This window comes from Oxyura jamaicensis, chromosome 4, assembly GCF_011077185.1.
Source record: "Oxyura jamaicensis isolate SHBP4307 breed ruddy duck chromosome 4, BPBGC_Ojam_1.0, whole genome shotgun sequence".
Taxonomy (NCBI): domain Eukaryota; kingdom Metazoa; phylum Chordata; class Aves; order Anseriformes; family Anatidae; genus Oxyura; species Oxyura jamaicensis.
Window position 1 is genome coordinate 27,899,254 of NC_048896.1, and position 27,453 is coordinate 27,926,706.

General features: G+C 42.2%; 1 protein-coding gene across 4 annotated transcripts in view; it reads left to right on the forward strand.

Annotated features, from left to right (window-relative positions):
* Positions 1 to 10,684: 10,684 nt before the first annotated feature.
* Positions 10,685 to 27,453, forward strand: part of BMPR1B (bone morphogenetic protein receptor type 1B) — a 258,427-nt gene continuing 241,658 nt past the window's right edge. For 2 of the 4 annotated variants that reach the window (XM_035325738.1, XM_035325733.1), the window contains exon 1: positions 21,426 to 21,514. The gene's annotated coding sequence lies outside the window, so the exon portion shown is untranslated. Of the gene's footprint in view, positions 10,805 to 10,953; positions 11,029 to 21,425; positions 21,515 to 27,453 lie in introns of those variants that run through there. The other 2 variants (XM_035325734.1, XM_035325736.1) reach the window with 2 other exon arrangements.

Here is a 27,453-nt window from a genome sequence, read left to right on the forward strand (position 1 = left end):
GTATTTGGGTACTGACAGCCAAATGTTCCAAGGGTCCCCAAGAGCCCAAAGCAGAGCATTGGATCAAGACAGAGTAAAAAAAAAAAAAAACAGTTTTATTTTCAGCTGCTGCAGACAAGGCCCACCAGTAAGTTCAGTACTATTTCCACATATAGAATATGTGGAAATATATGGATATTATATGGATAATATAATAATATATGGATATAACACATGGATAATATATGGATACCCATTAAGAAGGTACTGTGCTTCGACAGAGATAAACATCAAAGATGCATTCACTAGTGTTCTGGTCTTACAGAAGACAGCTCCTCACTTTTGGAACAAAATGATTAAGTTATATAGATTTCATTTTCGATGGCTTCTGCTGGCACAAAAAATCATTCCGAAATTGGCAGTGCATTATGCTACGACATTAACATAGATGCAGCATATATAAAAATCATTAACATACGTATAGATTGATAGGTACATGTATAGTTATCAAAGTTGTTAGGAGTGTAAAATAGGTAGGAGGGCACTATATAGTGCATCTTACCCAGTTTGCACAATGAATCATCCATTGTGCATTTGTTCTAGGAGAAGCCGCTGACAAGTAAGTAGGGTACAGTCAGTTACTCATATTACATGATATCCTAAACTGATGGAGGATGAGTAAGTACAGCACCAAGCGCTTTCTTCCCTGCTACAGATTTACCCTTCACGTCTTTGGTCAAACACCATGCTCTCTGGAGTGGTGCAGAGCTTTGTTCCACAGGAAAATTAGCATCCCCATAAAGCTGTGGGACAGTGCACAGACATGAAGCTCCTTCTGTTTGTCACTGTTTTCCCTGCCTCAGGAATAGCTATGATGCTTGCCTATCCTTGCATGCTTGGGATCTGCAGTATGGAATGGAATGGCTCATAAATCACAGAATATCACCTTTTTCTGATTGTTTAAGTTCTGACCCAGAAGTCACATGTTGTTGATGAAGAGCCAATCTGAGACCAGGTTAGCAAAAGAAGACATCAGGTTTCTGCTGAGATTTGGAATCAGCTGTCTCAGAAACTGTCATTTTTAATGCATGACTGAAAGCTGTATTTCAGTTCGGGGTCTGTGCCACTGACTGCCAGCTGTGATGCTGTGGAGTTTGCTGTGACAGGGTACTACTCTCTTTTCCCAGACCAGAGTCTCCAGTCAGTCTCTTGACAGTCTGCCAAGCTCTGCAACTGGAATGTGTGAAGTGCAGTTTAGAAACAGTTTCTTTCCATCATTCGTGCCTGTTTTGATCTAGTATGTGAAACAGGTCTCTGCTTTTGTTACAGGATTCTTGTTCATTCTTGGCAGGTTTAAATTCATTATATAATCTAGAAGCATCAGATGATTGCCTAGGAATGAATTGCAGATGCACCTCCTGAGATAAAGAATTCCTTGTTACAGCCATGGATTTTTCTTGGTGACTTAATAGCCATCCCTATACTATCAGAGTGGGGGTGACAAAGGGATTTGATAAAACCAAAAGCAGATGTAATCCCTTCGAAGGAGGGAGATACAGAACTGGCCTCCCTTAAGAATGATGGAGAAAGCATTTGCCCTAGCACAACCACACTGTCATGGCCATCCTTTCCTGCCTAAGCACATCTCAGGACTGCCCTCCCCAGGGATGGTCACAGCTATTGCCAGTAACAGTCTGGCTTCTCTTTTTGCATCCTGCTGTGCTGTGAGCAGACAGTGTCTGGCCGACATACCACTAAAGCATGTCACGTAGCTCCTCCTGTAGCTAATCTACCACAGATGACCACTGATCCAAGCTAATGGATGTAGTCCTTTAATTTGATGGGTTTTGAGACTAATTTGGGCTTTCATTCCTACTGTTGACATAATGGGAAAGAAGTTACAGGTGGTAATGCTCATTGGGGTGCCAACTGTTGTGCTCTTCCAAAACTTGGAAAGAACTTCTAAGAAAACTGGCATTAAATATTTTCCATCTCTTTTTTTTGTTTGTTTTTAGAATAATTTACAAAAGACAGCTGTCTGCTACTGCAACTAGTAAGCACTGCAGGAGTAAGAGCCATTAAAATGCTTAGGAACCTCCCTTCAAAAGTGCTCTGAAAAAGCTTGCTAAGCTCATACTAGACTCTGGAGGTACCTGACCTCTCTAGGTGCTCACCTGCTTGGCATTTTCTCCGGTTGTGTGGGTTTGTACCTCTGAACATTTGACCCTAATCTTCACAGGACTGAGCAACCCATCTGTTAACATGTAAGTGAAACATGTCAGGTTCTTTAAATGGTGCATTCTTGAACTCCTCAAGGACAGTAGATCATTGCACTGGGGGTCTTCAAAATGGAGCATAACGGCTGAGCGTGCAAGCTGATTCAGAGTATACAAATCTGAATGAAGCCGAGAGATTTTGCCATTGGTGTTGCACAGTAAAAAGCCCTGCTAGTAATTCTACCCAGTTGGAGGCTTCCTCAGAAAATGTATGATACATGATGAAAGTCTTAGGTTCCTCACAAAAGGAAGTCATGGCTGCTATTGCCTTTTAAAACATAGCTGGAGGAAAAGACCTTCATTTCTGAATCCTAGTCAGATTATTCGCCAAGTGAGAGGATGCCTGCCTGACTGCCTTCCTTCCTTCCTTCCAAATCTAAAATCAGAAAGGAAGTTAGAACCTAAAGTCTAAAGTCAGAACGGAATCTAGAATCAGAATGTCTCTGATCTAAAATCATCCTAGGGCCTATGCTATAGTTCTTCAGGTTTTGCTTTTGTTTAATTTGCCTCTGAGCAAAATAATAATTCTAGACTCATTGGCCTAGAGGAGAAGTATGACTTTACAGCCTAAAGAGCAGAGCTTCAACATGAGGAGAATGTGGGGTTCTCATCTCATTCCCCCCCCCACATAATTTGTGGTATTTCACAGCAACCAGTCCTTGGACAAGTTCACAGGTAAGCCCTTCAATGTGCAGGTAGGCCTAGACCTTCTTTTTCCCCTCTCCAGTAGGGTCATTGGAAGAGGGGAGTCCTAGTTAAGATGACTACCTTTCAATTAATGGATTACAGGTGGGATGAGACCACCCCATCCCCCGACCTTCTTCCCTCTGTTGGTCCCCAGCTGTTTGCACTTCTGCTCTGAGTCCCCAGACCACGGTGAGGTACTGGTGCCAGGGACAACACAAGGCTTGATAGCCCAAAGTCCTTCACTGATCCCTAGTTATCTAGCTGAAGTGACAGAGGTCTCTCCTTGAAACATATCCTGAGATAAAAGAACCTTATGACCTATGGATGTAACCAAGGTGAGAAGAAAGGCTCCTTCTTCCTAGTCCATCGCTGCATTTTGCAGAGGCAGGCATAAATTAACCCCTAGCTTTGCCTGCTTTTAGTGTACCAACTGTTCTTCAACCAGATGTTAGTGTGTGACAGATTGACTACAGGCAGTTCTATAATCAACACTCACTAAATTATTTACAGGTTTCTCTTGTAGATCAACAGTTGGCAAGAAGTTTTCTAAACCTGGCTAATATTTTATATGCATTTTCTTGAGGATAATAAATGAAAGAACATCTGTGCTTAATACTTTTCGTCCTTTCAGAAATTCTCCACGTTCCATGTGAAATGAGATCCTTCATAAGTGAGCAGTGCCTTTGAATTTCTGTAACAGCTAAGGAGGTTAATTACCTGACGGTCACAAGAAAATAACTTGGAAGACAAGGCTTCTTTGGCTATTAGATGAAGTAATTAAATTTAGTAACAGTGGTTGCTGTAGAAAAGATCCCAATGTATTGGTCATAATTCTTCCAGTAGAAAACCAGCATTTACAGGGTCTAAATGTGATATCGGTACGTACTGTGTTACATGCTTGGATATGCATGTAGCAACTATCAGAGGGTGTTGTAGGTCTCAGATGGTGATTCCCACTCTGGCTATCAAGGGTGCTCAGGGTTTTTGTTGAAGATGACTCCAATTATTACGACCGTAAAGAGCAAATTAAACATGGGTTGGCAGCCAGGAGGGACAAACTGGGGAATTAACATTATAAACAATATAAACTTCAGTCAGCTAATGCATCACAAATGGAAAAGCAAAAAGAGACATTTAGATGGTGAATTCTGTGGTAGGGGGTGGGTCTTGCCTTAAGACAGAAGGTATGTTGTAAAGGGCACTTTGAATTGTTTTGAGGGCCATATGCTAAGGTTACTTATTAACGACTGCTTTTTTCAATCTTATTTACAAGTAACAGTTGTTGATCCATAAAATGAACCAGGAAGAGCAATATGGCACAACACTTCCACAGCCTGATTTATGTTTCATCTACCATAGGTGAAAGACAACCTACCCAGTGCAATGTGAATCAGCTTTGCTATACATCGAGACTATTTTTTGGCACGGAGTAAGTCTGCATACTCAAATGTGAGAACGTTTTGTTGATATTGCCTAAACACTCTTAGAGGTTTTTGTCTTAACCAAAGTATATTTGATTCTGATAATGAACCTGCATTGTAGTAATTTACAAGGAACTGGGGGAAGGCCCTCTCTATTTTTCCTGAGTTTCCTCTATATTATTCCATTGCAAAGACAGGATATTCTACTACTAAAGGCTAGATATCCTAGCACAGGACCTTCAAGCATGTGCTGAGGGGTCTCCTGACACACTCCCCAACCCACTTCCAAATCTGGCAAATTATTCCTTTTGCTTCCTGCCAAGTTGCTGACTTCATGGGAGATTTTCCAGGACTCCTCACCTATATGACTGTAAGTAAACCAAGAGACAAGGTCTTTTACATGGCATAGAAAAGCTATATGGCACAGGAGGAGGGGAAGGATGATGTACAGTTGGCAACTCAAGCTTTAGCACTTCTCATTTTCTATTGAGAATACTAGTTGGGCAGATCAGGCAGGCGGATCATACTAGACGGACTTTTTCACTCAGTGTTTCTGGCTTTAGATCATCATCTGGCTGTCTTGAAATTGAAACGGAATTTTTTTTTTTTTTATAATTAAATTATTTATTTATTTACCAGATGGATGGCTCTGTAATTTTCTGTGATAAACTCCTGGACTTCTTCAACAGTTGTCAAACTGTGAGGACACCAGTAACTATGACACTGCAAGCTATATACCATAACAGCACAGAAGGAAGCTGCTAAATTAAAGTCACCATGTGGCCAGAACTTCTTGGAGTATCATGCCTTTGGCTTCAAGAAACATTTTTAGGCATATTAGTAGCCCTGGATTTTCCATTTTGGCAGACAAATCTGATGGTTTCATCAAAGATGTGTTCTGCATGTGTCAAAGACACTGTTTGGTCAATGTCAGAAGTTTTCACTATTTTTAACATTGTTGAACTCCAAGGTTTTTCCAGGCATAGCGAGGATATTTTCAGAAACTGTGCATATTTCAGATCACTGCATATGAGATCTTTTTTTTTTTTGTGTTGTCCCTTTGTGGTCATCTTGAAGTAACCATCTCCTTTTTCTGGGCTGAAGACTACTTATCTGCATGTATCACAGTACTAGGTGGGGCGTGCTCTTTCTATCAGGAATAGACAATCTCTGGGAATGAATAAGCTATCACAAGCATATCTGGGAATAACGAACGAAGTCAGGGAAAGCTTAGAGTTATGAACGTGTTTTATTTTTTGTCAACATTCATATGTACTGCTTCATAAAAATCTAATTCAGAATGCTAATTTATGCTAAATAAAGAAATAATCCATTCAGACACTGTGCATTTGTCACTTGTGAGCCTAATGCTATCAATCCTGGCATTGTCCTGCCTTGTGCTCCAAGAAAAAACAGCTTTTAATTACAAAAAATGATTTAATGTACAAAAAATATTACCATATTTTTTGGTTGGGGGAGGGTTGTGCTTGTAATGATATGCTATATTCCAGAGTTAGTACAGCAGCCCATCACTTGAGGGTTTCATGCTCATTTTTAACAGATACAGCAAAAATAAAAGCAATGTTTTTAATTCTGAGGTTATGGTAAGACAAACTTCCAGGTAGTACTGAATTCAAAGTAAGATTCCTGCTATGTATTTCTTATTTGTTAGCATATTTCTGTGTGAAAGATCAGAGCTCTTTTTGTCTTGGTCATAGGCTAACACATGCAGAGAACTCTAGTCACAGCCAGAGCTGGCCTCAGCATCCAGTTTGCCTGACTGGAGAAGCAAAGCTGCCGGCCTTTGTTGAAGATAACACCTTTAGCTGAAACCAAGTATTTTTGTTGCAGTTATGTGGCCAGAGAGGAGGATCAGAAAGCCTTTCTAATGTTTCCTGCATTCATGGACAGTTCTAGTGGCAAGTACTAGTAGCTGGGATAAGGGACCAAATGTTAAAACAATTATTTTTTTCCAGAAAAGGGCAAAAGAATATGCTGTCAGTTCTAGATTTCTGTTAATCTATCCTACTAAGTTTTACTAAAAAATACTAACTGTGTGGTCTGACCCTTTTTATATTATTGGTCAATATTTTCTTATCCATTGCTCCCTAAGAAAAGCTTTTAAGTTGAATAAAGCTCTTTTGCACACAGAAATTAGTCCACTGCAAGCAGAGAATAAAATGGGAATACTTCACAAACAGTGTTGGCTTACTAAATGTCAAGAAAGGAAAATATTGGTAACTGATCCAGGTCAGTAATCCATACCCTATTCTGCAGAAATAAATAAATAAATAAATGTTAAGGTGTTAGCTGTTGAAGGGCATCAGGACATCTGTGCATACATAGGGAAAGACACTTCTTCCCCATTTTTTTTTCGAGGAATGAGACAAAGCTCTGAAGCCTGAAAGCAATAAGCAATCAGTCCACACACTAGTCTTTGTGTGTAGATATTGCTCAGCAATCCTGCATAGAATGTGCAGTCCCCGGAGCAGAGGAACTGGAAGGCAGGAGCTTCAGAGGCAGGGTGGTAGCCCAAGCTAAGCAAAGAAGTGTTTTGTTTGACGTTCTGCCCAAGGTCTGTAATTGAAAGAGAAAGCTTTGACCTGTAAGAAACCCTGGGTGTGGTGGAAAGTGCTTCCTGGGCTGGGGGAAACAGGCGAGCCGCCTACACGCAGGCTGTCAGCTGCCTTGGGCATGGATAAACAAATAAGTGGTCTCTGGCTGAAAAGTGATTATGATGGGAAATATTTTGGATGGATTCATGCTTAATGATTTTCAGGATTACTCAGGTGCTTTTGTTTTAAGGCTTCAGAAAAAAAAAAAATGTTATTAAGGGCTGTGGGAATAATCTTATGCAATAAAAGTTGCTGATGCTTTAGGAAAAGCAAAATTTCATTTGGAAGATTTGCCTTTTTAAAATCCTATAAGCACAAACTAGTGTGTCAGAGTCCATTGATGGGGTTACAAGTGCAAGGCCTAACAAGTGGGTATAGTGTGACTTGAAGGGCTCCTGAAGTGCAGCATCCTTGCTTGCTGGCAATATGCTGCATCGAATGAGCTTTTCAAAATAGCCTAAAACTTAATCCAGCATGAGAGAGTCTCCCGTAAATGGGATCAATTTGGCAGGACTGCAATATTCCTTGCCCCCCTCCACCCCCCCCCCCCCTTTTTTTTTTTTTTTAATTTTATTTTATTCCTGATTAAAAATGCAGATTTTTGTGATACTCAAGCTCAGAAAATCTATCAATGTATTATTTTGCCAGGAGTATCTTGCAGGTACAGAGAAAGAGGTCTATGCAAGATTTTGTACGGACTTCCCAGCATCAAGGAATTGTACAGTTTAAACAAGTTGTACACTCTCCTTATTATTTCACAATGTAGCATTAATTTCTTCTCACAGCCTAGCTATTTCTCTTCTGGCTGCTTGAATTCAACATTTTCCTTTGTTCCCACAGACATTCCCATGTTCATTTCTTGTCTGGTACATTGTTTCTTAGTGTGTGTGCCCACAGGACAGGTGAAATCTCCTTCCTGATACCCAGAGAAGAATATTCCATCTAATCTAGACTTTTACAAAATGCCCATGCTTGTAATGATTGTGCAGCATCCCCAGAAAACTTCTGCCACTATATCACTAATCATTAAGTTAGCTGCAGAAGCTATTTTATGAGTATTTCATCACCATTTTAATTGCAGTTAGATTTCTATACGAGAGGTAAATGGAAAGTAGACAACAATTTACCTGACTAAATGTTTGCTATCTGGCTTTCTGCATTTCTGTCTTCACATCTGTGGCCACCAGAGTCATCTGGGATGGGAACTTGCTGTTTATTAGGATTGCTTGTCTCCTCATCCACAGTTTCTGTTCATACTGCTCGGTCCATCTATGCTATTTGGAAGAAAATGAGGACCTTTTATAGTCCAAAGTCTCTCTCATGAAGAGGGACAGAAGTAAGCTGTGCATGCATCCATATGTTACTTTTCACCACAGAAATTAGCAATAAATTTTGAAGAGTACTTGACTCATTTATGTCCTCTTCTAACAAACAGTCATAGAAGTATAGAATCATGGAATCATTAAGGTTGGAAAAGACCGTCAAGATCATCTGGTCCAACCATCACCCTACTACCAATATCACCCACTAAACCATGTCGGTAAGCACAAGGCCCAACCTTTCCTTGAACACCCCCAGGGATGGTGACTCTACCTCCTCCTTGGACAAACCTGTTCCAATGCCTGACTGCTCTTTCTGAGAAGAAATGTCTCCTAATTTCCAACCTAAACCTCCCCGGTGCAACTTGAGGCCATTCCCTCTAGTCCTATCACTAGTTACCTGTGAGAGAGGCTGACCCCCAGCTCCCCACACCTTCCTTTCAGGCAGTTGCAGAGAGCAATGAGGTCTCCCCTGAGCCTCCTCCTCTCCAGACCAAACAACCCCAGCTCCCTCAGCTGCTCCTCACAGGACTTGTGCTCCAGGCCCTTCACCAGCTTTGTAGCCCTGCTCTGGACACACTCCAGGGCCTCGATGTCCTTCTTGTAGTGAGGGGCCCAAAGCTGAACACAGCGCTCAAGGTGCGGCCTCACCAGAGCTGAGTACAGGGGGACGATCACCTCCCTGCTCCTGCTGGCTGCACCGTTCCTGATGGAAGCCAGGATGCTGTTGGCCTTCTTGGCCACCTGGGCACACTGCTGGCTCATGTTCAGGCAAGCATCAACCAACACCCCCAGATTCTTTTCCGCTGCACAGCTTTTCAGCCACTCTGCCTGTGGCACTGCATGGGGTTGTTGATGCCAAAGCACAGGCCCTGGCACTTAGCCATGTTGAACCTCATCCCATGGGCCCATCGACCCATCCTGTCCAGGTCCCTCTGCAGGGCCTTCCTATGCTTTGACAGATCGACACTTCACCCCAGCTTGGTGTTATCTGCAAACTTACTGAGGATGCACTTAATTCCCTTCCATATCGAAACATCCTGCATCAGAAAGTATGTTTATTTAAAATAACATCATTTGTTTGCTGGGCTATAGCTGACAACAATCTGTTACCCACTTTTTGCAAGATTTTAAAACTTCATTGAACTCTACTACATGTAGCCACATCATGCTGTTGTTCTCTAAATTTGGAGATTATGGGAGATGTTTCAGGCTCGCCTGCACGAGCACTGTGGTAGCACAGAAGCAGCATCATTACAATTTGTAGAAGAGGTTGTTTTAATCCAGAGGGCAATAGTAATATCTTAGAAACCATAAGCATCTGGTCCACAGAATACATCTAAAATATTACGTTATCACTAGTGGGAACTATGAAATGAGAGTCCATTGTAATTGTCCTCAGCAGTACTTTCTTCTGGTAAGTGTTGCAAATGTTGGTAAGCGGAGTGTATTTTTATTGCATTGTTTCATCTTCCAGGGGATTGGCGTAACTCTGATGAGTCTCATGTCTGCAAAAAGACTATTCCATTAGGGAATCTAAGACAGTAGTATCCATTATTATGAACAGTAATGTTTCACGGTTAGGTGGCTTTCTATTTACTAATTGGAAATATGTGACAGTATTCTGTTTAGCCAGCTGATCCTGGGGGTAATCTTGTTGTTTACTTATGATTTAACAAGGAATTAGAATTCTAAACATCTGTAAAATGTACTCAAAAGTATTTGACCTTGACCATATCACAGCTTTTAGTTTAATTTTATTTTTCATTCCCTGTAAAAGAGGTTTGATGAACCACAGAAACTGGCCATGAGTTTTGCACCTGCTGTAACTATTTGGAATTTGTCTTTTGTCTGTTGTAAGATACCCAAGCGTATTTACGCCAGTCTACACAGTACATTCTGTTCCCTTAGCTGCTCCAGTATAAAGTGTCTATTGCTTTTAAATCTGGTGACTTTCAGAACACTTTCACAGAATACATTTTCTTGAAAATAAAGAGAAAGCCAACGGTGTCTTGTATTAACTCACTGTCACTGGAGAAGCTGCCTGAGGACCAAGTATCATCAGCTGTCCCCATTCAGTGCAAATTAAGGGAGATAAGTTGTCCCTGGGACCTTGAGAGTTTCAACTTTTTGTTTACATTTATGGCACATGTTTTTCACATGCAAAATAATAAACTGGGGAGTGACCTCTAGTCTTACAGTAATCTTGTGAACTACCCACCTATACTAGTCTGACTGCACTCTGTTGAGCCCTGAGCATGCTGATGAGCCTTTTAATTGCCCAGAGTGGCCCCACCTGGGACTACCACCCCCCACTCACACCCTGCCCATGGGACCAGGGGCGTACTTAAGCTCAGGCCTGAGCCTCCCTTCCCTCCCGTTGAGCTATGTTGTGAGTGTCTTCAACCCTTATCTCTAGCCCTGTCTCCTGCTGCTCTTGTATGGACCTGGCTCACCCTTTGCCATGGCTGCAGAGGGAGGGACCTGACTCTGCTGGTTGTATTCAGGTACTCTGGGGGTGAGGGCATGGCTGGTGCTGGGGCAGCCCTTGGCACAGTGCAGCTGCCTGGTGCTATAACATTGCAGCTTTGCATCTTTCAGAGTGGGGTAAATCAAAAGCATGAGACGGAGCATAGGAGTGGAGTAACCAGAAGGATCTTGTGCTCCAGAGAGGTGTTTGCCCACCTGGTGAGCACACATGGTACTGGCCCTTTGCTAGGACTTTGCAGAGGTAGTGTGTAAGGTTTTAAGAGAATAAGCTTGTAGCGGAGTTGTGCTTGTCTCCAAGGTGGGTGCATAGCATATGAGATTTTTAAAATGCAATTCTGAAGTGTGGTCCCCTTGCCTTTTCTTTTCATTTCTCAAGTTAACTGGGAGTAATGGGGGAGGAGGGAGGAAAGGGCAGCTTGGGAATTCACCAGCCCTAACCTTGACAAGCTCAGTGGCCAAGTGCCGATTAATGTGGCTTCTTGTTTGAAATGTGATGGCATAATGTGTTAGACACAAATTAGTTAGACCTCAGGGTTTTTGAATGTATGAATCGGGAGGTCAGGATCTTAATCTGGAATGGGGCTTTACTACCTATTTCTGTCCTTTTGGTCAAACTGAATCTCTGTTCCTTGTTTAAAACCACCCCCAAAGAAAGTGTTTTGCATTCTAGACGTAGAGCCTTTACACGCTGCTTCCCTATGTAAAAAGGAAGTTAATGTTACTAAGACAACCCCACAGTGCAATTTTGTGTGCAACTCTTGCATCTTTGCTTACTGTCTAATGCACTTTTAATTTTCTGAAGACTGCTGTTTATTGAGGCTGGTGATCTTTCTGTGTTCAGCTGGGTACAGGCTTTTAGAGATATGTCATTGGCTTTTTTTATGTTCTTACTATGAAGTTGTTTTTTATTCTTGTATAGGCTTTCTAGGTTTGGTTTTCTTTCATGTGAAATCTAAAGGCCTTTTATTCATACTTGCTCTTTGCTTTTGGTGTATGGAAAAAAAATTAAGGCATACTTGGCTCTAATATCTCTACAGAATTAAACACTGTTAATGAATTGAAATATTTGTAACCAACCCCATCCTGGTGCATTAAACTTCCAGTTAGTAATAGCTGTGGCTTGCAGAAATATATATATATATATATATATATATATATATAATCTCATCCATATTTCATCACTAAACTTTAAAAGAATATAATTGTCTATAGTTTACATGCTTGCTGAGTGACTTTGGGTGTTAAGCGGGAGAGAAAGCTGAGGTTTGCTTCCAAAGAATTCCTGGGAATTGACTTTGAAACATGGCGTAAAGGGTAATTGCTTTTCCATCATAAAATTTTTAAAGGAGAGTGATTTTCCAGGTGTTTGATAAACACTTGGCTAAATAACATGTCTAAAGTCAAATGCTCAATGAAAGCCTATGTTCGGAAAATAACAATTGCAAATAGAGGGGAAAAAAAACAGCTACTCCAATGGCATACCACCTCACTCAGAAAGAATGTAAGGGCTTGTAATCAAAGAGTTATAGGAGTTGAGCATTTACCCGTTGCTGACTGCATCCGGCGGTGAGCTGAGATGCAATAGCAACCACTTCAGGTTTTATGGCTGAGATATTCATGCAGTAATTTATTTTTTCTTTCTTTAATACTGTTCAGAAAAAGCATTGAATATTGCAGTATGTAGCTTTCCCTAATCTGGAGATAAAAAGTTAAATCCAGATGCACCTTGGAAAAATAAAGCTGCATATTTTCAAATGCTTTCTCTGCCACTGCCTTTACAGGGCATCTCAAAGGAGTAGTAGCGTTCCTGCGTTGTGGTAGTTGTCAGTACTGGAGGAATGCTGGGACTTTCAATAGGAGAGGCCTTAAACTTCCGTTTAAGTATTTTTTGTTTTGTTTTCAAATAATGCTTTGGGCTTTTTTCCACTATTCTAAAAATTAAAATAGAATTAACATAGTAGGGATTCATATCTCTGGATTTACAGCCCTGTTTGCCTGTATTATTTAAGGCATTGAGGTGTTAACAATGAACAATTAGATATTTTTTTGAACAAAAACACACGCAAAACAAAAAACCCTAGGTAGTGTGGTTGCAGGGCAGAAGAAGTTTTATTCCTCTAGTGCAACTTCCTAAACTTTATTTTTCTCCAGGAAGTATACTTGTTTTCAGCAGTAAAACTCAAGTCTGTGGGATTCAGTGAAGGACACAACAAAGTCAACAGGGCGATCTTTTCTTGTGCTCAATACTTGTACCTGCTGGACTTTACCTCTTGGGAGGAGTGCTTTCTCAAATGCGTCCAGTGAAGCATACTCATGCCAGCCCTTCGGGCTGCTTCCCTTCCACTTGAATTCCCCAAAGAGGGCTTCAGTGGGACTTGGACGCTGCTCTCAACATCCTATCTGATACCTAACCCATAATGTGATTGCTTCAACATGAGAATATACTGTCTACGAAGGTCTGAGCGGAAAAGGTTTTGAAGGATGCCTTTCAGTATTGTAAAATGTTCTCCAGAATTGGCAGGAGCTGGCGCTCTACCGTGTAACTGCTTTTTCACCCAGGGAACTGGAAGTTAAATATAGGGATATTTTATCCATGTGATGGATGGAGATAAAAGGGACAGTTCCTTGTGTGCTGCTGCTTTTATTGTTATAATAACAGTAATAGGAAAAGGTTTAAAGGATTTCTATAAATCTAATGCAGAAATAGCTGTATTTTACTAGCAGTAGATCTCTCTCTGTACTATGCTCCTGTGAAGGCAGGATCCCACCTAAGTGCTTCTAGGTAGTGTGCATGAACGTTTGCCAGTCCTGATAAAAAAGCCTTCACAAAATTTGTCTTAAAACAGAATGAATATCAGATTTTAGGTGATGCTACTATATTGGAGGCAGGGGAAGAGAAATGTTTCTCTGATGCCCATCTTCTCCCAGACCCAGGGGAAGGTATTAGATGTGGCCAGTAGGATCTGGGAAAGCTGTGCAACGTGAAACAGATCCTTCAGAATGAAGGAGAGCAGAGGATGAACGCAGCTAGACCTAAGAGCATGCAAGGAAATGACTTGCTGCTGGAAAAGTAGCTCCTAGAGGAGCAGCTCCTTCCCTCTTGTTCTGCTCTGATTCCAGTGCAGTGCCACAACATACAAAGGGTAACATGCTGTAATCTGCGCACAGATTTTAGAGATACCTGGTCCATTAAAAAAGAGATCAGTGCAAGCGTTTACTAGTAGGGACTGCTAGAATATGTGCAGCAAGTGTACAGAGATCTGCAGCTTTATCCAGCTCAGCTAAGCTGTTTTGGGTTGGTGGCTGGAGAATACGTTGGCTTTGGGGGGATTTTACTCTTGACATCTTGGCAATATAAGGAGACAATTTTCAGTTTCATTATGTTCTAATAATAGGTGACTCTTATTTCATAATTAGTGGCTTTATAGTTAAGTATTAAAATGGGGATTTTAAAAATCCCACTTTATTTTCCACCAGACAGATGTCCTTTGTTTTTTTTTTTTTTTTTTTTTTTTGGTCTTGGCACTGGAACACAGCAAGAAAATAACTGTAATCCAGGTTCTACGTAGAGTCTCCTTGTTTCAAACATTTTAGTATTTCTTCTCCCAACTCTTACCTATACTAATAAGTATAAAGTGGCTTGAAGAAACTAATTGCTTTGTGGTCCTGGATTTGAAGAATTTCATAGCACGGCTTTTGGTAGATGCAAGCTATTTCAGTTGTTTTCTTCTGACAATGAAACCCAAGTGGTGCCCTAACATCGTGTCTGGGGCACGTGATCCTTTATCCAGTAGCCCTTATAAGAAACAAAATGCCATGGGAGTCTCTGCATTGGAGCTGCAATGTGTTCTGTGAGAGTGCATGGGGGGATAAAAGATGGCACTGGGAAGCCAAGGATCTCCCCTGTGAGAACTCTGGGGTAGGGTGTGGAAACTGGCCCTTGTTCTTTTGAGATCATTCTGGTTTTTATGGAATAGCTGGGTTGACTGGGCCAGAGAAGGAAAGACAATCTCTCTAGCCTCTGAGGGCATGGGGAGAAGAGTCCTTTCCTCAAATGACTTTTTCTTTGTATCTTTTACTGTAATCAGATACAAAGAAAAGTCACTGCTTATATACAATTTCCACTTTTTTTTTCAGTATTTACCTCTGGGTTGTTTGGTTACTGTTTTTTATACTGATAATATGTTTAAGTTTTTTCTTTCCTCTTAATAGCATTACAAAGGTTTAAGTTTCTTTATTAGATTTCTTCGTTTTAGAAGAAAAACTGCAATAGCAGGATTTTGCCCAAATGACTAGCTTTCCAAAGGTTCAGTAACCAGCTGATCGCACAGCCATTGTGTGTATTGGGAGGATATAAAATAATGAACGTCTTAAATCAGAGTATGAAGACATGGTAGCGCTGGGGGGGTGGAGGGTAGGAGATCTGGTGAGCGATTCCTGGATACATTCATAAGCTGTTCAAAATGTTTTCTTGCCAAGAATTTTCTAATTTCGAGAATGAGCTCAAGACAAAGGACCTTTCTTCTTTTCCTGATGTTGTATCCACTGGGATTCACCTGATGCAATGCTCTGTCATTAACTCATCAAAGGGCTGGCTCCTCCGAGCCTCATCAGGAGAAAGCCAGGAGACTAAAACACTGGAAGTCATCTCCGCGTTTGAAAAGAGAGCAGCAGTCCAATGGATTGTGTGACGTGGCAGATCTTGAAAGCATAGCACATAGAAGAAGGGAAGGAGTGTCATAAATACAGGGGTATTTGGCTGTTATTTTTAGAGTCGATTGACTGACAGATAACCATGCAGCAGGGATGTGTGTGGGGAGAGCTAGTGAAATAGTGCTGGAGATGGTTATAGTCTGATGTAACTCCTGCATGATGACAATTCCCTGGCTCACAGTGAGGCTTTATCCCTGACATGCAATGTTCTACATGTCAGCTTTCTTTTGTTTTCCATGGCTTGTTTCTCTTTGCTTTCCACACCAAACAACGCTGAACAAATGAAAAGGATCCTTTTATGAGATGATGAATGTCACTTGTATTTTTACATATTCCACTTTGGGTATAGGAGAAATGTGCTGTACAGTTGGGCCTGTGGTTGGTGAAACAGGTACCCACAAACAGAAGGAAACAGAATTTAAAACCGAGTCCCTATTCCTTTCCTCTGGAAGAATGTAACAGCTTCCCAGCATGGGGCCTCTCTGCGGTGGGTGGGTCACTGGTGTAGAAACCAACTCTTTTTCTTCCCCTGTTCCCCAGATCAAGGGTGACACACTTAGAAAAGGCAAAACAAGCCCAAAGGAAGATTTCAAAAAGGAAATGCGTCTTTCTATGGAGACTCCGCTGATTTTGCCTGTACTTCCATCAGGGTCTCCTCCCCTCTCCTTGGCTCTGGATAACAGTAAATAACTAAGACAGTTTTGTTCCAAGAACTTCCTTTTGCTGACTCAAGACCAAGCCTATATCCTTATTCTGATGTCTTGAGGAATACTTAGATCTTTTACCAGCATTCTGCACAAGGTTGAATTTCATCCCCTGTGACTATACAGCTGCATTTAGGGAGAACTGCTGTTATTGCATTAAATCAGTCAGTTCATGCTCTCCAGAAAGCTCACCCCTTTTCAAGGGTTTAAATCCAAGAGGGAATTCCACTAATATTAAATAACATTGCAGTACAGGAAGAATTAGAATATTTTTATCTATACCCTATTTAGGAATAACAAGCAGGAAATATACCACACTATGCAAGTCCTACATTAAGGAGCTGTAAGAAGAAGAAAATACATAAAATAGAACCCATAGCAGTGGAACAAAATTACTATTATAAAAGAATGATGACAGACTTGCTTTTAATTAAAATAACACCTGTTGGATTAAGTTTCAAAGAAATGATCAAAGAAAATACTGTAGCACTAAACAAGCCTTATAGTAAGTGTTCAATAGATCAAAACCTTTAAAAATATTTCAAAGTAGTATAAGATGTAAAAGGTGGAAAAAAAATCAGGGATTATGTTGGGATTATGCTGAAATTTGACTAAAGGACCCGCACTCCTGAACAAATAACATTACATTAAGCTAATTAGAGTTCAGAATATGAAATTGTTAAAGTTTGCTATCTCAGCTGTTTCTTTAAACTGGAAAAGGGATTAATCCATATTATAAAAATAGTTAGTGGTTCATAGGGCAGAAGCTATAAAATACTGCTTAAGGTTGGAAAAACAATAACAAAATCCACCAAAAAATGGAGTCTGAATTCCCATTCTTTGGAACTCTTAGGCATGTGAAGAGCAAATGTGCTGGACCTGGGTGCACAGCTTCGATCAGCAAGGCAACATGTACCTAGGTGCTCTGGGATGTGCCCCACATCCACAGTATTTTGTCTCCAGTTGAAGACTGAGTAGCTTAACTGAAGCTAAAAACGTTATAGGCAACAGATTTATTTTTCATCTGAGGGCATTCTTCCCCGCTGCTATTGTCCCAGAGACAAGCATTTGTTTTTATTCTTTTAAAGTTCCTCTAAAGGCTTCTGCGCTGTAAGCTTTCTTCTTTAGTGAAGAGGTCTAGCCTTCAGTTCTGAAGGCTTTCAAGCCCCGTTTAAATCAATAAGAACTGTGAGTGCCAGAAATCTGTAAGGAGAGGAGCCCGGCACATTGAAACTTGCAGAGGATGTTATGGCTGACTGCTGGCTCCTCTTGCTGGTAGAAGATGCTGAGGCAGGCAGCCAGCTGCTCTCCCCAGGAGGGAGTTAGTCCCTGGATCTCAGTTTGGGAACTGCTGTCTTAAATAATTCTGTTCAAATCCAGTGCCTTTTATGTTCTTTCCAATTCTCCGTCCCTCTCACAATTACCATTTCACATGGGAAGCGTGTACCCTTTCTTCTTGTTCCTCTCCTTTTATTGAGATGGGTTTTTCAGAACTATACTGTTGTAATGCATATTCAAACACATACATGTGCATATGCTTTGTATGGCAGAGGGAGGTAACAAGAGGCATGTTTCACCCTGACCTTGTAAAGTTAGCACAGCAAATACAAAATAAGACTGCTGCATACAAATAGGCACAACTTGACTTGATCCACATGTAGTCTGTAGACTCTTGGTTGTTAAAATGTTTTACTTGTAGTATGCTTTTTTTTTTTAAAAAAAAAAAAAAGACTGGGGAGGTGATCAGTATACCTGCTCAACAAAATAATTTCTGACAAAAAGAATATGGCAACTGCCTTTTCCTTGAGTCATTTTCTGGCTGGCTGATGGAGGATTTTGATATATGGCTGTCACAGTTAAAGGGTGGATTTGACAATCACAGCACTGCACTTCAGACACTATACCTCCAGCAAACAGACGGTAGAGAGCCATCAGCTATAATCTGTGAGTAAACAAAGACAAATGAAGTTTGGTATTGACTTTTGAAGATGGGACGTAATCATGTTACAGAACTGTAAGAAAGCCATGAAATACCATATGCTTCTGTCTGCACAGTAAAGAGCAAAGTCTAGTTAATCTGGCATAGTAACGCTGTTTCTTCCTGCATTACTGAAACCTGCAACTTTGGGCAGGAAAAACAATGTTGGGAATATAGGAATAAACTGCATGTGATTACCCTTTGTGAAATACATCGGGCTCTTTCTACAAGCAGACTTTTACCATGTAGCTCTTTGCAAGACAGAGAGAAAACTAGTGTTTGGGAAAGGGGCACGGCATTAGCTTCTAGAATGGAAAGGATTATGTCGTCTTGCCTGAACACAGACAAAAAGTGAAGAGATCACACAATATTTGTTTTTACCACTGGATAGCTTATTTCATGTGTCTTGTTGCAGTTCTCCTCGACTGACAACATACAGCATCCAAAGGAATTGCAGAGCAATAATGTAGTGCTCAGCGCTTTGAGGTCAGGAAGGTGAAAGCATGCTGAAAACTTTGCCAGGAGGCTTGAGCATTTTTGTGGTTTTGTCTGTTTACCTTAGCAATGATAGAAGATTTAGGCAATTACCCGGCAACCTCAGACAGTCTCATTTGGAAATACTACATCTCCTTTACAGTATCATCACCGTGAGCTCAATATTTTGAGCATCTTCATTCAAGTGTTGTTTTAATGAGGTCTCATGTAATTAGGAGTTAAAGAATGGTGGCTGAAGTGATCCGTTTAGAAAAGATTAGTTGGAGGTTGTGAAGAGGAAGCTCATGCTTTCATTAGAGCTCAGTCTAGGGCTGAATAGCTTCTGTGGCTGCTGATTCACAGCAGTTCTGAAGGGCATGCCTCTTTGAAGAGTTGCTGTATGTTTTCAAGGAAATTGGTAAGCAAGTCTTGCTCTTTTTTGGCTGCACACTGGCATTGTAGCAGTATAGCACAAATCCTTGACTCTCTTATGCTCAAGATATCTCATTATTTTTGTGCTTCAAAGAAAACCACAGTTTTCAGTCTCTCAGTTCTCCGGTGTGAAGCAAAGGTGTTCATAACACCTCTTTTCTCATTGCCAACTATTTCACTTTACAGCACTTTCTAGTTCTGCTAAACCTACCTTTTGTTCCTTTTCTATTTATTTTTGTCTCCTCTCCCCTTTAATCTCTATTACTTCCTGAGTTTTCCCCCACTTTGAGATCTGTTTTCTAGGTTTCTCTTGCCAGTGCAGCATGGGGTAGTTATTCAGCTGTTTTCTAGAAGAGCAACTGCTTCTATTTGTCTCTGTCTTCCCTTGTTTGTCTACAGGAGGAAACAGAAAAGGGGAAACCAGTTAAGAAGTAGTGTCTTCTCAGAGAGAAGCTTTAGGCTCACAATAGACAATGTATCTGCATTATAATGAGCAGAGGCTAAGTTACAGACCAAAAAAGTGTGGGTCATGAAGTGACAACAATAACTTTTATATACAGGTTTCACAAAATAGCTGTTCAGAAATATCACTGAAGCAGACTTTGTCCTTAGACTTCCACAGTTTTCATCTCTTGTCTCAGCTAACAATAAATCTTTCTTTCAGTAGTTCATCCCTCCTGGCTCTGGTTTTGACTGAGGTGTGTGAAAAATAGAAAAAATGTCTACAGTGTTGGATCTTTCCAACACTGAGGTTTGGGCCTAAGAACACAGGTGCAGTGAAAGCAGCTCTCCTCCCTCGCTGGAGCTACTTTGCTCGCTCTTCCACGTAGCTGCCTTAAAACGTTAATGCAGTCCTTTCTGTCTTTAAGTTACATGCTCTGAGCCAAAGGGGAATGGACTAGCTTATGAGGATATGAACGTATTAATCCTCTCAGAAACTGAGGGCGTGTATTAACTCCTCTAAGTGTGGGAAACAGAAGCTATCCACGAGGCTGGGGTAACGTGTGTCTATACTGTCAGTGAGCGTGGCCTAGGATATCTGCAGTCCAAATTGGCTGCTGCTGAGGACTTAGTGTTCAGACCAAGGCACTCAACCTGGCTTCAGCCTAACCTGGTGCACGGGGTGCAGGTGGGACCCGAAGCCTGTTAGCTGTGCCCCTGGGATGCTTTTCTGGCTTACTGCTTGCAGCCTGTGTGCTGGGATCGCTCCACAGCTTGCTTCAGTGTACTCCTGATGCATGGTAAAACATTACTGTAGTTGCATGTCAAGTGTTCCCATTCTGAATTCACCTTTCTCTCTGAAGTTGCAAACTTCATCACGTGTTGTAACAGGCTAAATTGCGCTCAGAGACTTTTAATATGATAACCAGATCTGCTGATCACTTACTGATCAATTGCAGCAAATGGGGAAGCTGTGGTAAAATAGTACTGAGGTCAAACACTGGGCTGAATTTTTACTGTTGTGCCTGCAAGGTGCTGTGGGACAGTGCTGACTGCTTGTGAGGTGTGGTATGACTTACAGCAGGAACATCTGCAGTGGGGACTGGTACAGCCTACGCTTAGCAATGAATTACTGCCGATGCTATAAATGCCACACAACACACAGGACAGTTTGGGTTGGAAGGAACCTTAAAGACCATCCAGTTCCAACTCACTGTCATGGGCAGGCACAGGTTCCCCTAGGCCACGTTGCCCAAAGCCCCATGCAGCCTGACCTCGAACACTTCCAGGGATGGGGCATCCACAGCTTCTCTGTGTAACCTGTTCAACTGCCTCACCACCCTCAGAATCATGAATTTCTTCCTGATATCTAACCTAAATCTACCCTCTTTTAGTTTAAAGGCATTACTCCTTGACCTATCACTACAGCCCCTGACAGAGTCCCTCCCCAGCTTTCCTGTAGGTACTGGAAAACCACTACAAGGTCTCCCCGCAGCCTTCCCCTTCTCCAGGCTGAGCAACCCCAACTCCCTCAGCCTGTCGTCGCAGGAGAGGTGCTCCAGCCCCTTGATCATCCTCGTGGCCCTCCCCTGGCCTCACTCCAGCAGCTCCACGTCCCCCCCGCGCTGGGGCCCCCACGGAACGCGGCACTCTCCAGGTGGGCCCCCGTGAGTAGCGGGGGCCCGGCTCCTTTTCGGAGGGGCCGTTCCCTCTGCTCTCCGTTTCTCACTGAGGGGGGCCAGGGCGTCGCCTCGCCCCTCTCGCAGCCCCCGGGGCCGCGCAGGGCCCTGAGGAGGCGGCGGCTCCGCGCCGGCCGCCCGCGGGGGGGCGGCGGCCGATCCTCGGCGGCGCTGGGCGGGCGGGCGGGCGGTGCGCTCACTAGTGGGAGCTGGAGAGGGCGAGAGGAGGGGAACGGCAGCAAAAAATAAATAAATCCCAAACCCAAGTGGAGCGGCTGAGGCGGGCGGCGGCGACGGGGAGCCCCGGTAAGGCGAGCGGGGAGGGGGGAGGCTGCTGCGGGGTGAGTGGGGGGCTGCCCGGTCACTCGCGGGGGGCTTGGTCGGATCGTGCCCTGCCACAAGCTCCCGGAGCCGGTCCGTTTCGCTTCATGGCAGGGGGTGATGGAGAACGGGGTGAAACGGGGCGGGCGGTGAGGACGAGTCCCCAGAAGGCGCTCAGCGTGCTCCCGTTTGCAGCTCGGATGCTTCCCAAGGGCTGGTGTCTTTACAGCCCCCGTTGATTTTCTTTCCTTTCCTTTTTTTTTCTTTTTCTTTTTGATGAACTCGTCTGATTTGCCCCCTTGACCCCGTGTAAACTTTCAGCACCTGCAGCGTGCTGTGGCAAGGATTTGGGGGGGCTTTAACTTTGCCCTGTGTCAAAACTCACAGCTCCGTTTGATAGCACCTATGTCTTGCATAGCGATAGGTAGCGAGGAGCTGGTCCCTGTTCCCCTCCGTGCCACTCACGGTTCCGTAAGCTTACAGCGCTTCCTCAGTCCTCTCCTTTTCAGCCCGGAAAGCTCTCTTTCGCTTCATTTAAAGCTGATCTGAAGGGGAATGGGTGCAACCATCGCTAATTTTGAGAACGGCCCGCTCTGAACCGCAGAGGTGACAAAGTTGGGATGCGGAGGGCTACGTCTCAGGGACTGACTCGTGGAGGCAGCGTGCGGTGACTTGACAGCGGCAGCCGTGAGACTGCCCGGGGAGGACGGGCTCGCCTCTGTCAGCAGCGGCACCGCTCGCTCCTGCTTGCTCTTCCTGACAGGGGTGCGTTTCTTTCAAAGTTATTTTGTAAAGCAACCAAAAAACCAAAGCGGCGTTCTACCATTAGAGCGGCATGATGAATTCATAATATACTCGTAAGTTCTCTGGTTCGCGTGTTGAAATTCCGTTTGGTTATGAAACACTTGCCCAGTTATTTGGAAATAAGGAACCCATCACAGCAAATGCAACCCACAGGCCTTGGGTGCCATCCCGCAGCCTGCTACCCTGCTTGGCTTCAGCTGAGCTGCTCATGGGTGATACTTGTGCAACTGGGCGGAAAACTCAGTCCTTTGGGATAGTTGTTTCAATATTTATTGCTATATATTTGTCCGTGTGCATCGCTGAAATAATACATACATACATTCAGTCAACGTACTGAATGCTCCAGCTTCAGCTTGGCACTTAAGCACGTGCTTAATTTTAAGGGAATGAGTGGGTTTGCTTTAATTGGTGTGCTCGTGTAATTGAAGTGATGCGTGTGCTGGATGCCTTGCTGTGCTGAGGCCAGAGTGCTCCTTGCTTTGCAGCACCAAGCCCTCAGGTCCTGAAACTCCCTTTTAAAGAGGTTTGGTTGGTAATACTGTAAACGGACAGATTGACAGAGGCTGTTCCCAGAATCTCATCTTTCTTGCCTGTTTCTGTCATTCTTCTGTGTGTATTGTTTCTTAGAAAACAAGAGGTTCAATACGTAAGACATAATATCTGTTGCCAGGTGCAATGAAACAATGAGAGGAAGTCTGATGCTCAGGTGGGAAATGATGTGTTACTACTCCTGAGAAATAAGATGAATGTTTTTTATTTTTATTTTTTTTACATGAACATTTATGTGCTGCTCTATTTCTTAACCACTGACTGCTTGCCATTGACTACAAAGCAGCTACCTAGAGTGTAAATCCTGTGGAGACGGGACTGCTTTGCATTGTCTGACATCCACAGTGCCTGATGGAGTGAGCTTTGGGGTGAGGGGTGGGACCAGGTGTGTGTGTGTGTGTGTCTGTCTCTCTGTCCCAGAGAGATGAAGTCATTTATAGCCTTTTGGTAGAGCATGGAATAAAACAGAAAAGTCTCCCCTCCCTAAAAGGGGGTTGGAACTAGATGATCTTTGAGGTCCTATCCAACCCAAGCCATTCTATGATATTTTACATATTATCATTTGGATTTTCTTTATTTTTAAGACATAAGCTACTATATTTATACTCTTTGAGCTGAGGATTTGGCTGCTGATTAGCAAAATTAGGAGGAAAATGAATAGAAAACATTTTTGGGTCTGAAGTTTTCATGTACCAAACCAGTTTCTGCATCAGTACGTGTTTCAGACCGGATTTGCTTCTGATAAGTGGATAACTGCTTTATTCTTTCTGCTTTGTGTCTTGTGGAGGTAGCAAAAATGTAACAGGGGTTATCCGATAAGGTTTCCAAAAAGTCAACCAATTGTGACATTCTGATGATATCTGAAAATTAGATCATGCTTTTTATCAGCAAGCTTGCTCTTTTGAGTGTATGAAAGGAAGAAAGATTTCTCTATGATTTCTGTAAGGGATGGACTTTTTTTTGTAATAAGGAAGTGATTTTGAGGTAACTAAAATACTTCATAAAGTAGTGTTTGATTACACTATACTGGGCTTGTCATGCATTACATTACCGAGTTTACTTTTCTCTGCTTAAAATGCCAACACCTCATCAAGCTGTAAAGAAATTCCTGCGTGATCAATTATTCTTTATGATCGGTTCGAGCCTTGTTGTGTGTGTACAAGCAGGCGTGTGTGCTTCCATCGACAGCGTGCACGCAGAGGTGCAGAGCTGTGTCTCTGGCACCCAGGCAGTATGTTTTGGTTGCTCTCATCCATGACATGCTGCGGGGTTTTGATAGGAAGCCTGTGTTCTTATGTGTCGCATTTCCAGTCTGGGTTCCCTGGTAGGCGAGCGGAGAGTTCCTGCTTCAGCCTTTGTTGCCACAGGGCTGTATTTTCAGTCCAGCTGCCTGCTTTTCTGCCACTTGGCAGAGTGAATATTTCTTAGGCCTCTAAACCTTTGTCAGGTTTGGTTATAATTGGCCAGTAGGTTCAAAACTTGTTAGCGAGGGGCCGGCAGACTGCTTTATCCATAGATAAGCAAGTCTGAACGTTTCCTTGTGAAAGCAGGCGGAAAGGGTTATTTTCCTCATCTAGTGGTGAAATGTCCAACAGGGAGGGTGTTTTCAGCAGACTTAATTATTGTTTTGAGCCCTATGTGGCTGATACGTAGTCATCTGTGGTGGCTTACAGGACTGCAGGTATGGGTCCACAGAGCATGCAAAGTTTGAGGAGATGGGCACAAACCGCAGAGTGTAATAAAGAGCAAAGACTGGACTAGCGATGCGGGTGCAGGGAAGAATGCCCTGAAGGTAGGTTCTCTGTTTAAATCTCCCAGAAGGATATTTTTCAAGCAGTACACGAACTGTAAGTATGCAGGGACTTGCATGCATGCTGATCTTCAGAGTTTTTTTCCCCCGGAAATTGATTTTATTACATGTTGAAAATTAATCCAGTGCTGACGTCAAAATAAGTTATTAGGAACCTCTACATTTTTATGTCATTAAGCCAAAGACTGTAGTTCCGCTAACTGGTATGCATAAAGGCACGCAATTAAAATGTATGTTCTTTAAATCCACCTCTTTCTGTAACAAATGTAAAAGTTCCTGTCTGAAACAAAAGCAAAATTTGGTTGGTATTCAGAAGGATTTTATAGGTGAAGCCCAATATCCAAAATGGGCTGTATATATTTATAAAGCAGCCACTTAAAAGTTTTCAAAAGGTTACGCTATCCAAGATTTATTCCCTGAAGCTACAAATGTATCTGCTCATGCACAACTTCACTGGGGAATACTTACGTGAACAGAATTATGCACTTGCAGGTTTGTAGAATCAAGACCTTAATTAGCACTAGGTTAATTTCCCTCCCCCCCTAATTAAAAACAGAGGTCAATTAAGGATCAGATGAGACTTTACAACTATCTTCCTTACCAGTAATAACTATTCTGATACATTTCTCGATTTCAGTATCATCTCAGACCTTTTGTCCACCTTGCTCTCCTTTATTCTTACCAGTTTTGGCCAAGGAAGTAGTCGTAGTTAAAAGCAGACTGTAGAAGTGAACTGTTGAAGCACACACTATTTATTTTTGGGGGAGGGAAGATACTGTGAGCAAAATAATAGATTTATTCATACTGGAGTGATAACATGTATGCGATGAACAGAGTCTGGCTAGTTTTTTGTTTATCTTATGTATGCAAATACATCTTGATCTGTAAATTGAGTCAAATATAATTTTCATCTTCTTGTGTCTGCCAATTTCTTTTCCCCATCAGAAGTGGTGATGAATTGACATACACAAATATGCACGTAAAATGCGGTGCAGAGGGTATAGATATACATGCAGGCTAAATCGTTACTAGTCAGATTTGATTCAGAGACTGCTGATTGTAGGCTCTGTACGTACGTGAGAAGATTTGGACAAGGCAAACAAATTCTTGCTTCTGTGCCAACTGTATTGCAAAGTCAGGACAGTGTGATGGAGATAAGGCTAATTAGCTATTTGCATTTGCTACTGAAGTTGGATGAACATTTTTTTCCTCGTTACTGGATTGTTATGCCTAAAGAGAAATTCCCTGTTGAGTTTGTTGAAATGAATGTAGCAAGACTTTTGTAGCCTGCAGAAATACAAATAATTGCATACAAGCATCATAGACTTCTTTTATTCATAGGCAAGGCTTGTAGGGTCTTGTCCTCCTGGGGACTTGAAGCAGAGAAATCCTTCAAGCTGAGCCAGGTCCTGGTGCTTCAAGGAGATGACGCGGGGCTGGTCCCTAATGGCTCTGCATCTCAGCTTGTCAACTAGGATGCAGGCACAAGTACCCCTCAAACAGTTTGGAGATGCTGGGTCAGGAACGAGGTCAACTTCAAGCTGCTGATGTTGATGGACAGAGTGAAACTTCAGCTACTCAGAAGACTGCTTTATGCATTCCTCTGTAAAAATATTAATGATACTGTCTTTTTCCTTTATTCACAAGCATTCCCAGTCAGGCATTCAGGACTGCTATATCCGACACCTTGAAGCTGTTGTGAACAGGAAGCTTTGAGGCTGTTTTGTGTTTAGGGTTTAAAATATAATTTCTGTTTGGGAGACGGTAAGAAGTCTGACTTACGATTGCTAATGTGATTTTGTGTGTGTGTTCAAACTGCAGTCTGCCTAGCTCTGTGGTTTTCACAGGATACCCATCGCTGTCACATGAAGTGAGCTTCTTATGACAGGAAACATTCCTCCCACGATATTAAACTCCTTTTTAAAGTTTACTTTGGCACAGATATAATTGCATTACTATAGCTAAAGAGCAAAACCATTTTCCTCTAGAATTTTGGCATTAATTGGAAATGGATGGTAAATTCTGGGGATTTATTTAGGGTTAACTCTATTTAAGTAGGGCGTGTAAGCTATGCCTGTCAGCAGTGTATGAGCAGCAATGGCATCACATAGATGCATATTTGTGTTTTATGGAAGAAATAGGATTTTTTTTTTTTCCTGACAGCTGTTGCAGCAGCAGGCAGATCAATATTTCTGCATTTGCAAAGGTGGATGAGAACACTGAACTTGAAGTTAAATATTTTTATTTAACATTAGTTTAGTCTTGTCTACAAACAAGCCAGGGGTACATACCCACCGCCACTTACAGTGGGGTTTATGTTGCACTGCAGGGCTGTTCACCATAATAGGGACGCTGCTGAGGGAGGACCTGCAGGGACCAGTAGTTCACTTCAATGAAAAATGAAAGGACATAAAGATAACCTTTAACATTTCTGCTCCAAAATCTATTGGCAGGGAGGGCGTTGTCAAGCTTTTCTGTAGCTGCATTATGGATTTTTTTTTTTTTTTTAGGACTCTTTCATTTTGAGTGAAGTTTGCTCTCCTGACAAGAACTGACATGTGATCTGCACGACATGCAGGCTATGGTTTGAATGAGTGTCATTTTCTTATAACTTGCCTTTTTTAAAGGTTTTGTGGAAGTCATTGGTTATTGGAGAGTCAGGGCTTTCTTTTGAAAAACAGAAGCAAAGCGAAACAAAGAATTCCTAGTTGTCTTGGTTGTAAAGCTTATTCTTATTTTTTAAGGCTTGGTTCTGAGGCGC